The 9699-nt window shown below is 35.4% G+C and overlaps 1 long non-coding RNA gene across 1 annotated transcript; it reads left to right on the forward strand.

Annotated features, from left to right (window-relative positions):
• The first annotated feature begins 8069 nt into the window (after positions 1-8069).
• LOC110690346 lies at positions 8070-9407 on the forward strand. Its single transcript, XR_002505078.1, has 3 exons — positions 8070-8423; positions 8951-9027; positions 9133-9407. It is a non-coding gene; the product is annotated as an uncharacterized LOC110690346 (long non-coding RNA).
• The last annotated feature ends 292 nt before the right edge of the window (positions 9408-9699 follow it).

Consider the following 9699-nt stretch of genomic DNA (forward strand, 5'->3'; position numbering starts at 1 on the left):
AATGGTGAATTGTTCGTTTCTTCACCAAATTGATTCAAACAAGTCTCAAAATACTCCAAAGGAAGTATACAAACATAATCAAGCAATTTCATGGCATAAAATTTCATAAACAAAGCAAATTTAGCAATATAAGTTTTGAATTTTTAAGAAATTCGTGAAAAAACATGTGCAAAATTCATCAAAATTCGAGTAAGTTTGGAAAAAACTTACATAGATCAGGAAACTAGATGAACAAAGCTTTGGTTTGCAACAAATTTGAGTGAATTTGGTTGAGAAACGAGCAAGAACAAGCAATTTGAAGTTTTTTTGCGGCGTAACTCAAAGAAATGAAGCAATAGCAGCAACACGGGGAAGAAAGGGGATTTATACGAAAAATCCCAAACGCAGCGTCAAACGACAGCTCTGTCGCCGGGTGATAGAGTGCAGCGTCTGGCGATACAGCAAAATCGTGGCGCAAGCGGCGTTGCAGCGGCGACAGAGCTCGAAGCCTCTCAGAATGGTTATTTCGACCTTGTACAACAATTTTGGGTTCCTTGGTATGCCAGTTAGCCCCTATAAGCAATTTGACATGATTTAGTTATCAGCTCGGTTACAATCGCATTAAGTGATCGGCCTAATAAATGATCGTCTCACTTAGCTTAAAGCGCCTAAACATTGGCTCACTGCAAAGGCACCGACATAATGGTTCACAAACAAACAGAGGCACCGACATACTAGTTCACAATTCAGAAGCACCGACATACTGGTTCAAAAGCAGCAAAGCGCCGACGCACTGGCATAGCAAAAGCAAAGTTCAAGCGAACTTTAAAGGATCGACAGGTGTTGGTCTTAGGTGATACTCTTTAGAGTATTATCGCAACAAATGAGGATAGCTTCAGGCGAAGCAATCTTCGATCATGTTTCTTGGCTTGCGGAAAATGGTCATAAAGCGCTAGAAGGTCGTTTCAGGCGAAGCAATCATCAACAGAGTTCTCTAACTTGCAGAAGTCTATCACGGCGGAATTGGAAGGCGTAGCAGTCTTCAGGCGGTATCCTTTTGCTTGAGGAAGATAGTCAAAACAACAACAGGATGGTGTCCATAGCTTGTGGAAGGTTATCACAACAGCAAATGCAACAACAAAATGGTTACCTCTAGAGACGTGTGCTCGACGATGCAAGATACGCCTTTCTTAACTCTCTTATCTGTTTAACTAACGCTAGTTTACAGGTATCGGCATTACAAGACTGATTTAGGATCGCAGAACGTTCTGAATCATTCTCCTTCCCTATCGATACTTTCACTTTTGTTTTTGAAACTTACATTTCTCCAAACTCAGTCAAAGTGGGGGCTTTTGTAGACACCCATTTGTGTCTCCCTAAAACCAAACCTGGTGATGAATACCTTTCATGTCGAATCATAATCGAATGAAGTGATAGTGTGGAAAGTCTAGTGTTGCGGTTAGTTTTTAATTCTTTTCTTTCTCTCTGATTTTGAAAACCTATTTTATGAAAATGGCCAATCCAGTTTAGTTTGGTCTATGGAATGGGTCCAATAATAGTGTAGTTGGGTCAGGTTCAAAAAGAGCTTTCCAACGATATATTAATAGCCCAATTCCGATGAATAAGGAGGAAGTTATGACCAAATTACTAAACTGGGCCCATTTTGATTTTTATATGCGGCACAATGATCTAGAGGAGGGCCTATTATGATTTATCAATCCTAATGCGATTAGGATTGATTATAGTCTTCTAGAATCTTCTAGAAAGTTCTTTTGAATCCTAATGTGATTAGCATTGATAAATCGAGTTTTAAGAGTTTTCACTACAAGAAAAATCTCTTTTCGTAGCGATTGTACATTCGCTACAATATGAAAGTATGTTTGTGAAATAATTAAGGATGTCTTATCATTTTTACAATCGCCATTGTTTTCCCATATAAAATCGATAGGGAAAGCATAATAATACATATCCACACTATTTTTACACATTTATATAATTTTGAGAAATCGTATCATTTACAATCGCCACTAAATCCTAAAAATCGATACGAAAAGTCTTTTCAACACTAGATATATAAATATTGTTTGACAAAGAATACATAAAATATGTCATATCTTATTGGTGAAACATTTAATATAAGAGTTTAAGATTGCATGTTCGAATCTTGTAAAGATCATACGCATGTTTTTTTTTTTTTGAAGAAAATGAGTTAAACATTTATAGCGATTGTAATCGCTACAATAATCACCACGATTGTATGTAGTTTTTCGTATCAATTATTGAGGTCAACCCCAGCGATATTGAAAAACCACTACTAAAGGCTAAGGCAACGGGGGATATTTTATCGAATGACCATTTGTTGGGAAAGCTTTTTGGTGTAATTACAATCGATACTAAAGATTAAAATAATCGCTATGAAAAGGTTATTTTCTTGTAGTGTTTATTTAGAATAAAAGAATTGTTTTTAAGGAAATTAAAGTTTTACCCCCTCGTACGCTTAAATTTTATCAAAATATGAAAACGCGTGGAAAAACTAATTACAGCGCTGTAACTACAGTCTGTCGCCTTGAGACAGGCCTGGCGTCGCGGCGACATGTCTAGCGCCTAGCGACAGCTCTGTCGTCTGGCGACAAGGGCGTGTTTGGCGACAGCGACGTGTTTTATTCTTTTCGAAACTTTGATTTTTTTTTTATCATATCCGGCTGATTTTCTTTATAAATAGCCTCCTTAAACCTCCGTTTTGAATCACCGACTCTCATCAAGAAAATCTTGATACTCTCTCTCTCTCTCTTTTCTAAACTAACCTTCTCTCAAACAAAATTTCGTATTCACAAGAGCTAATGCACTACTACACATTTCATAAGATAATAAGTATGCAAATGATGAAAAGATAGCGTGAAACAAGATCATTCCAAGCAAGTGAGGAGGGAAATGCCAAAAGAAATAAGAAGAAGGATCAAAAGAAAACTCAACAAAATAAGAAGAAGAGAAAGAAGAAGAAGAAGAAGAAGAAGAAGAAGAAGAAGAAGAAGAAGAAGAAGAAGAAGAAGAAGAAGAAGAAGAAGAAGAAGAAGAAGAAGAAGAAGAAGAAGAAGAAGAAGAAGAAGAAGAAGAAGAAGAAGAAGAAGAATAAGAGGAAGGCAAACTCTCCTCCAAATATTTTTGGGTGGCAAAATCACCCTTTTCCTCAATAGAAGACGAATGAGGGACATGGAAATAATCATAGAAAAGGGGGTCCCTAATAGGCTCATCAACAAAGGAAGGGAGGAATATAGGAGTGTAGGGGATATTGTTGAAGTTCCTTGAAAAAGGGACTTGAAAGGAGGGAATAGGAGATATGGTCTCACTAATGAACTCTTCCTCACCACCATGCCTCTAATCACCAATAAGAGCATAAAATCAATCATGGAATCCTCAACAGAACAACACTCGTGATCTCCATCTCCCTCAAACATCCAATCTCCAAGGGAAACTATATAATCCCATCCATTACAACCATGAACAACAACTCCCTCATGATCCTTAAAACCCAAAGTCTCAAAACCATGCATGAATGGATGAAAATTCATTTCAAACTCATCTCTCTTCCATGAATCATCCTTAATGAACTCACTAAAAAGACTATGAGTTTTCATTTGACACTCAAATAACCAAGATTGGAATAATCAATATAAAGATCATGAGCATATATATCACATTGGGGAGTGGGGGCACAATTAAGCACATGAGATTCATCATTAAGAGAAAGAAGCACATCACAAGAACGCATGGAAAATAATGAAGAATATTGAAACACACCATTAACATCAACTTGAGCATGTACCTCATCATCACGAACAAAAGGGGAAATAGAGTTGAAATCATTTGTTCTAGGTTCACTTATGGGATCATGTGACAAATCATGGGAAATCATGCTAACATTAGAAGAATCAAAACATTGCACATAACTGACAAGGGAATAAACACGTCGTCAATTGTTTAACCCTAGATCAAATAAAATTTATACAACCTAAACAAACTTAATACGAGTATAAGGCAAGCATAGGGGTCGAACCACAGAGAACGAATAAACACCACCAAATGTTATCGACAATTAAGCTAGTTCGGAATAAGAGATAAATAAACTAAAGTCTAAAGATGCTAAAATAAGAAATAAAACACTAAGGGAAATGGTTTAGGTATAGCATTCACTTGAACATAAACAAAGGCATAGAAATTGAATTAATTATGAACTAAACATGCTCGAATATCGAAAAAAAGGATCCAATCTAGCCGCCTTCCGGGGTCAATTGGCTTCTCCTAACATAGCCACTATGTTTCCACATTAGAACCATATACTAGGAGGTACTATTAAATAACAATCGATAGTAATGAACCTTAACTAAGTCAACTTCCGTTCCTTGTTAGCAAAGATTCACCTTTAATCAACCAAAAATGTGCACTTGCAAGAAGATTAAAGAATATCAAGCATATAAAGACTTTAATCACAAATAAATCAATTCTAAACCCTAGAACATGCTCAAGATCCAACTACACCACAACCATCCCCTTAATGGGGAAATTACTCACTAATCATGCTAATAACAAGATTAATTAACAAATAATCAAGAATAAACATGATTAACAAGCAATACCAACAACTAAAATAATAATCAAAATAAAGCAAATAAAAATAGAGGAGAGAGAGTTAGAGATTCTAATTGATTGAATGTGAAAATCTACAAGCAAGATGATCAATCTTCCTCTTCAATATCCAAGCTCAACAATGGTGAAACCCCTTACTTTCTCTCTCTAAACTACTCTAATCCTACCCTAAACCTAGAGAGTGAAGCTCTCCTAAAAACTAATTAGAGAGTAGAATAATTAATTGTTTTTCCTCTCCCCCTTTTCTAATTACCCCAAAAATAGGTATATATACCAAGCTAATAAAATACTAAGTAAATAAAAGAAAAGAAAAGAAAGTAAAAAGGAAAAATAAAATAAGAAACTAAATATAAAAATAAAAGAAAGAAATAAGAAAAAGGGAAAAGAAAGAAATAAAAATAAAAGGAAAAGGAAAATTAAAACCAAAAATCCCCCCCCCCCCCCCCCAAAATCATCAGACCCTTTTCCCCCTCTTCTTCGACATTTTGGCTGCTCTAAAAATGGGAGATGATCCCCTACTTTGCGCCTAACCAAAATCCATCATCAAGCTTCCATATGAAATCGCCACCATTCATCTTCAACAGCTGTCATTGAGCATCAATTCAAGCCATTGATCATCCTTAATAACCACGTGTGAAGCTCGTGGAGTGGTTCGGTCGAACCATGGGTTGGTGTGGCCGAACTACGGGGTTGGTTCGGTCGAACCATGGGTGTGTTCGACCACACCTCTTCAAATTACAAAACCCCAAAATTTCCTGACCCGTACTTTGACCGAACTCTCAACGGTTTGCTCGAACTTGATTAATTTTCTATTTGCTCTGATTTGTGATGCAATGGTGGGCGATTTTTTGCTGTGGTTGGAGAAGTGGAGGAGCTGCGGCAGGGGGCGGTGGCCGGAAATTGCGCGGCTGCTGATGTAATTGAAGGTTGGACTGGTGGCATGGCTGGTTAGAGTTGCGGGTGCAGGTGGACGGTGGTGCAGGGGTTGTTGTTGTGGGTTGCGATTAATTGCGGGTTGGGGTGCGTGGATTAGTTTTGTGGTGTGGTGAAGGTTGTAGGTGGAGCTGGTGGTTGCAAATTGTTTGGTGGTTGATTGTGGTCAGGTGTTGATTGGAGATGGTTGTAATTGCGGTTGTGCTTTGGTGTTTATGGGGTGGTTGTGACGGCTGGAATTGCTAGATGCAAAGGTGAGCTGGTGTGGCTGGGTTGTGGTTTAATTGGTGAATTGTAGAGTGGCTGATTTGGGGTTGACATCAGCTGGGCAGTGCTGCTGTGGTTGGAGGTTGGTGGTGGCTGTTGTTATTGCTGGAGCAGGGGAGTTGTTAGGTGGGTAAAATTGGTGGGTGATGGTGGTGGTGCGGCTGCTGGTTTGTGTGGTGAAGGGTAAGGTGAAATGTGGGGTGAAGGTTAAGGGGCAACAATAGATTGGTGTGTGAGCATGTCTTGGGAATTCGCCTTGGACCTCGAACCCAAACTCCTACACACAAAACCGAGAATAGAATTGGGACAAAGAATAAAATAAAATAAATAAAATAGAAAATAAAAGAAATAACACTAAACTAATAAAAATTAAATAAAACTATACAAGTAAATAAAATCAAATAAAATAACAAATTAAATTTAAAACTAATAAAAACTATGAAAGTAACAAAGAAAAGGAACGAAATAAAATAAATCGAAAGCAAATAAAATATGAAAATAAACTAGACACTAATTAAATAAAGAAATTAAATTAAAACATACTAAAACTAAGAAATAAACTAGAAACTTTATTAAAAAGAAAATAAGAGAATAAAAGGGAAAAATAAGGTAAAATAAACACGTAAATGACTCTAAAAAAATACTTCCTAAGGGTGACATAAATGTCACTCATCAATAACCATTAGAATCATAATTACCCCTATTATAGACATCCCTAGAAAACCAAACAAAAAAATCCCAAGCATCATCATCAATTGACAATGCTCTAAATTCACCATTGTGCATGCTTTCAACTACGTCCCTAGTTTGCTCATTCAAACAAAAATAACAAGTCTCACAACCCTCCCAAATACTACAACAATTATAGTTCAAAAACCCTATAAGTCTATGGAAATATTCACAAAAAGGTTCATTGTCATATTGAGGAAACGAGAGACATGCCATTTTTTTATACACAAAACAAACAAAAATCAAATAAAAGAAAAGTTTATACAAAGACCTAGACTCAAGCAATCAAAAACACTCAAACATAGACATCGTTCCCCGGCAACGACGCCATTTTGACGAGGGGTGGAACTTAGGTCGTTGACTAACCTCCTCACGGCCAAAAATTTTTTTATTATATTCCTAAATTAACTCCTAAACAAGTCTAGTGGTAAGTTCGGAGTCAAACAATAAGGAACGTTAATGTTAGATTGTTATCGATCTAATGCTTAAGCTACGCCGAAATCGGTTTATGGATAGTGGACACTACAGCTACACTAACACACATATAAAGAACAAAATAGTATAAAGTCTACTAGGGGTAAAGATCCACTTTGAACAATTAACACGTTACCGATAATCCATTTGATAATCAATCATGCAAAGAAAGAATTAAAATGAGAATTAATTACACTCAAGAGAAATCTCTCAAATTCCTAGCCTAGATCCCTCATTGACTAGGTGAATAGAAGAAATTTACCCAATATGTAATCAAGTATAATAAGTATAATTCACAATCCCTTCTCAAACAAGAACTAATATGCAATTAAGTTTGCTATCAGGGGAGATCAATCCAATCTAAAACAAACAACATGCCATCATCAATTCAATCAATTTAATCACACAATTATCATCAAACTTATCTCAAATAACTCAATCAACCATTACAAAGCTTCACTCAATACCTAGTAGAAGGAAATCTACTCAAACATGATTAACAAAGAAATTAAAGAAAGCATAAAAAGAAAAGAGAGTAAGAATGCTCATTGATATAAGATGGAGATCTTCAAATCATCAAATTCCTCCTTTGATTATCCAAAATCCATGAAAAACATTGTGTTTCTCACTTTCTCACTCTTAAATTTGAGAGTTTCTCTCTCTAAAAACCTAAAACATCTAAAAACTATTGAAGAAATGAATTTCTCTCTCTAAAATGAGCAAAAAATCTATTTATACTCCTTACTAAATTTCCTAGGAAGCTTCGCAAAAAATCGAGCAGCACATATAGGAGCGGGCGCTCCAAATGTCGTGCACGGGCGCTCCTAGATGAAGCAAAATGAGGCAGAATCGTCCAGACAATTTGGAGCGAGCGCTCCTCATAGACTGCATAGGCATTTGAAGTTCGATCTTTGCAAATCAAGTGCACATTTCTTCATTACTTGTTCTTTTATGCTTTATATTTCGTCAATCTTGAACAATGATCTTATTCAAGTGTTTCTAAACATAAGTATAAACCAATAAAGTTTAATCTAATTCCATAAGAAACCAAAATATGCAAGAAAAGCCAAAATTGAGCAATAACGACATTTCACATGCAAACACGACAACTGTAATAAAACGTTATTAAATCCAAGTAAAAATACACCAAAACTATGAAAAACTAACTAGAAACTCCTAAAACACAGTGACATAAATGACACTTATCACACCGCCACCCCTTTACCACCGACTTCCTTTAACCGTCGTTAATTCGAACCAAGGACAACCATCGTCGCTGCCGCTTTCTATTTTTTAAATTTACAACAATGGAAGTCAGGGTTTCTGGTTGTATTTATTTTGAATCAATTCAATGTGCGTGTGTTTTCAAGCCTTTTCGATCCTCTAATTTGATTTCGGTAATTTCTTAGTTTTCTTTCTTAATTTCTCAATTATTTCTATTTAATTGTGTTTTACATTTATTGAATTGATATTTTTTGCTTTAAATATTGTACAATTTGGCCTGTAATTGTCGTTCTTTGGCAGGATTACTCTTCGTAATTCATTTTAATTTATAGAATTATAATTGTTAGCTACTTCGCAATCCAAATTATTCAAGTTTAATGCTTTAATTTTTCCTCTGTTTGCTTGACATATGATATGACTTGTTTAGCCCGACATTAGGTTGAGTACTGTAGTGAACTCAGTATTAATTATCTGTTCATTTTTTGGGGGTGATTTAGTTGTGAATGGCTTTTTAAGAAATTTGATCAATTGCATGACATATTCTTAAAGTTGGTGGAGTACTGCAGTGTATTTATGTATTATTGATCTATTTAACTTCAGGGGTGATTCAGTATCTAGAAAAGTTGTGAATGGTCTATTTCGATTACAAATTTGATGCTATAATGAATTTTGATGTTAATTTTTTTTGGTTCATATTTAGGGAAAACAAGAAAATGACGAGAAGAACAATACATAAATGGTCAATGAGGCTTCTTTGTGCTATTGGAAGTGCAGTTGGTAATATGCTCTTTATTTATTTTTGTAATCCATATATTCAAGTGTTTTTTTGTTTTGAAAACAACATATTCAAGTTTTTTTTAATTTAAATTGAAAATCATACAGGTTTCTACATGGTTGTTGTGTTAAGGCAAACGCAAAATAGAGATAAGATGATGGCTGAATTGGGCAACATTAAATCGACTGACAGTGGCATGGAATAGGATTCAGTTGAGGGAACAGGTTTAAGTGGGTTTTGTATAATTTTTTATAAGAATATTGATTGTAATATTTGTGAGTAACTCAGTATGTTTTCGGTACAGATTTTGTATGTTGCAAGTATACACCTTGTATTTTTTGTTTAATTGATACTTCGTATTATATATATTAAATTATGAATAGTTATTTTAAAAAAAAAATAGAGACCATTTATTTAAAATAGATGGTCTTGGTTTTTTCAAAAATTGAGATCACCTATTCTAAGTAAGTGGTCTCTCTTTTTAAAATAAGAGACCACTTTTGATGAAATGGTCTCTTAGGCCAAAGACACCTGTGAGCTAGAGACCACCCCTAAGGAGTCTCTTTGGCCATTTTTATATGGTCTCTTTGGCCAATTTTGTAGTAGTTTAGGTGTGATATAGTCCAAAGGATTGAACATATCACTTCCCATATGATCCTCATCAATGTGAAATG

The sequence above is a fragment of the Chenopodium quinoa genome, unplaced genomic scaffold, assembly GCF_001683475.1.
Source record: "Chenopodium quinoa cultivar QQ74 unplaced genomic scaffold, ASM168347v1, whole genome shotgun sequence".
Lineage (NCBI taxonomy): Eukaryota > Viridiplantae > Streptophyta > Magnoliopsida > Caryophyllales > Amaranthaceae > Chenopodium > Chenopodium quinoa.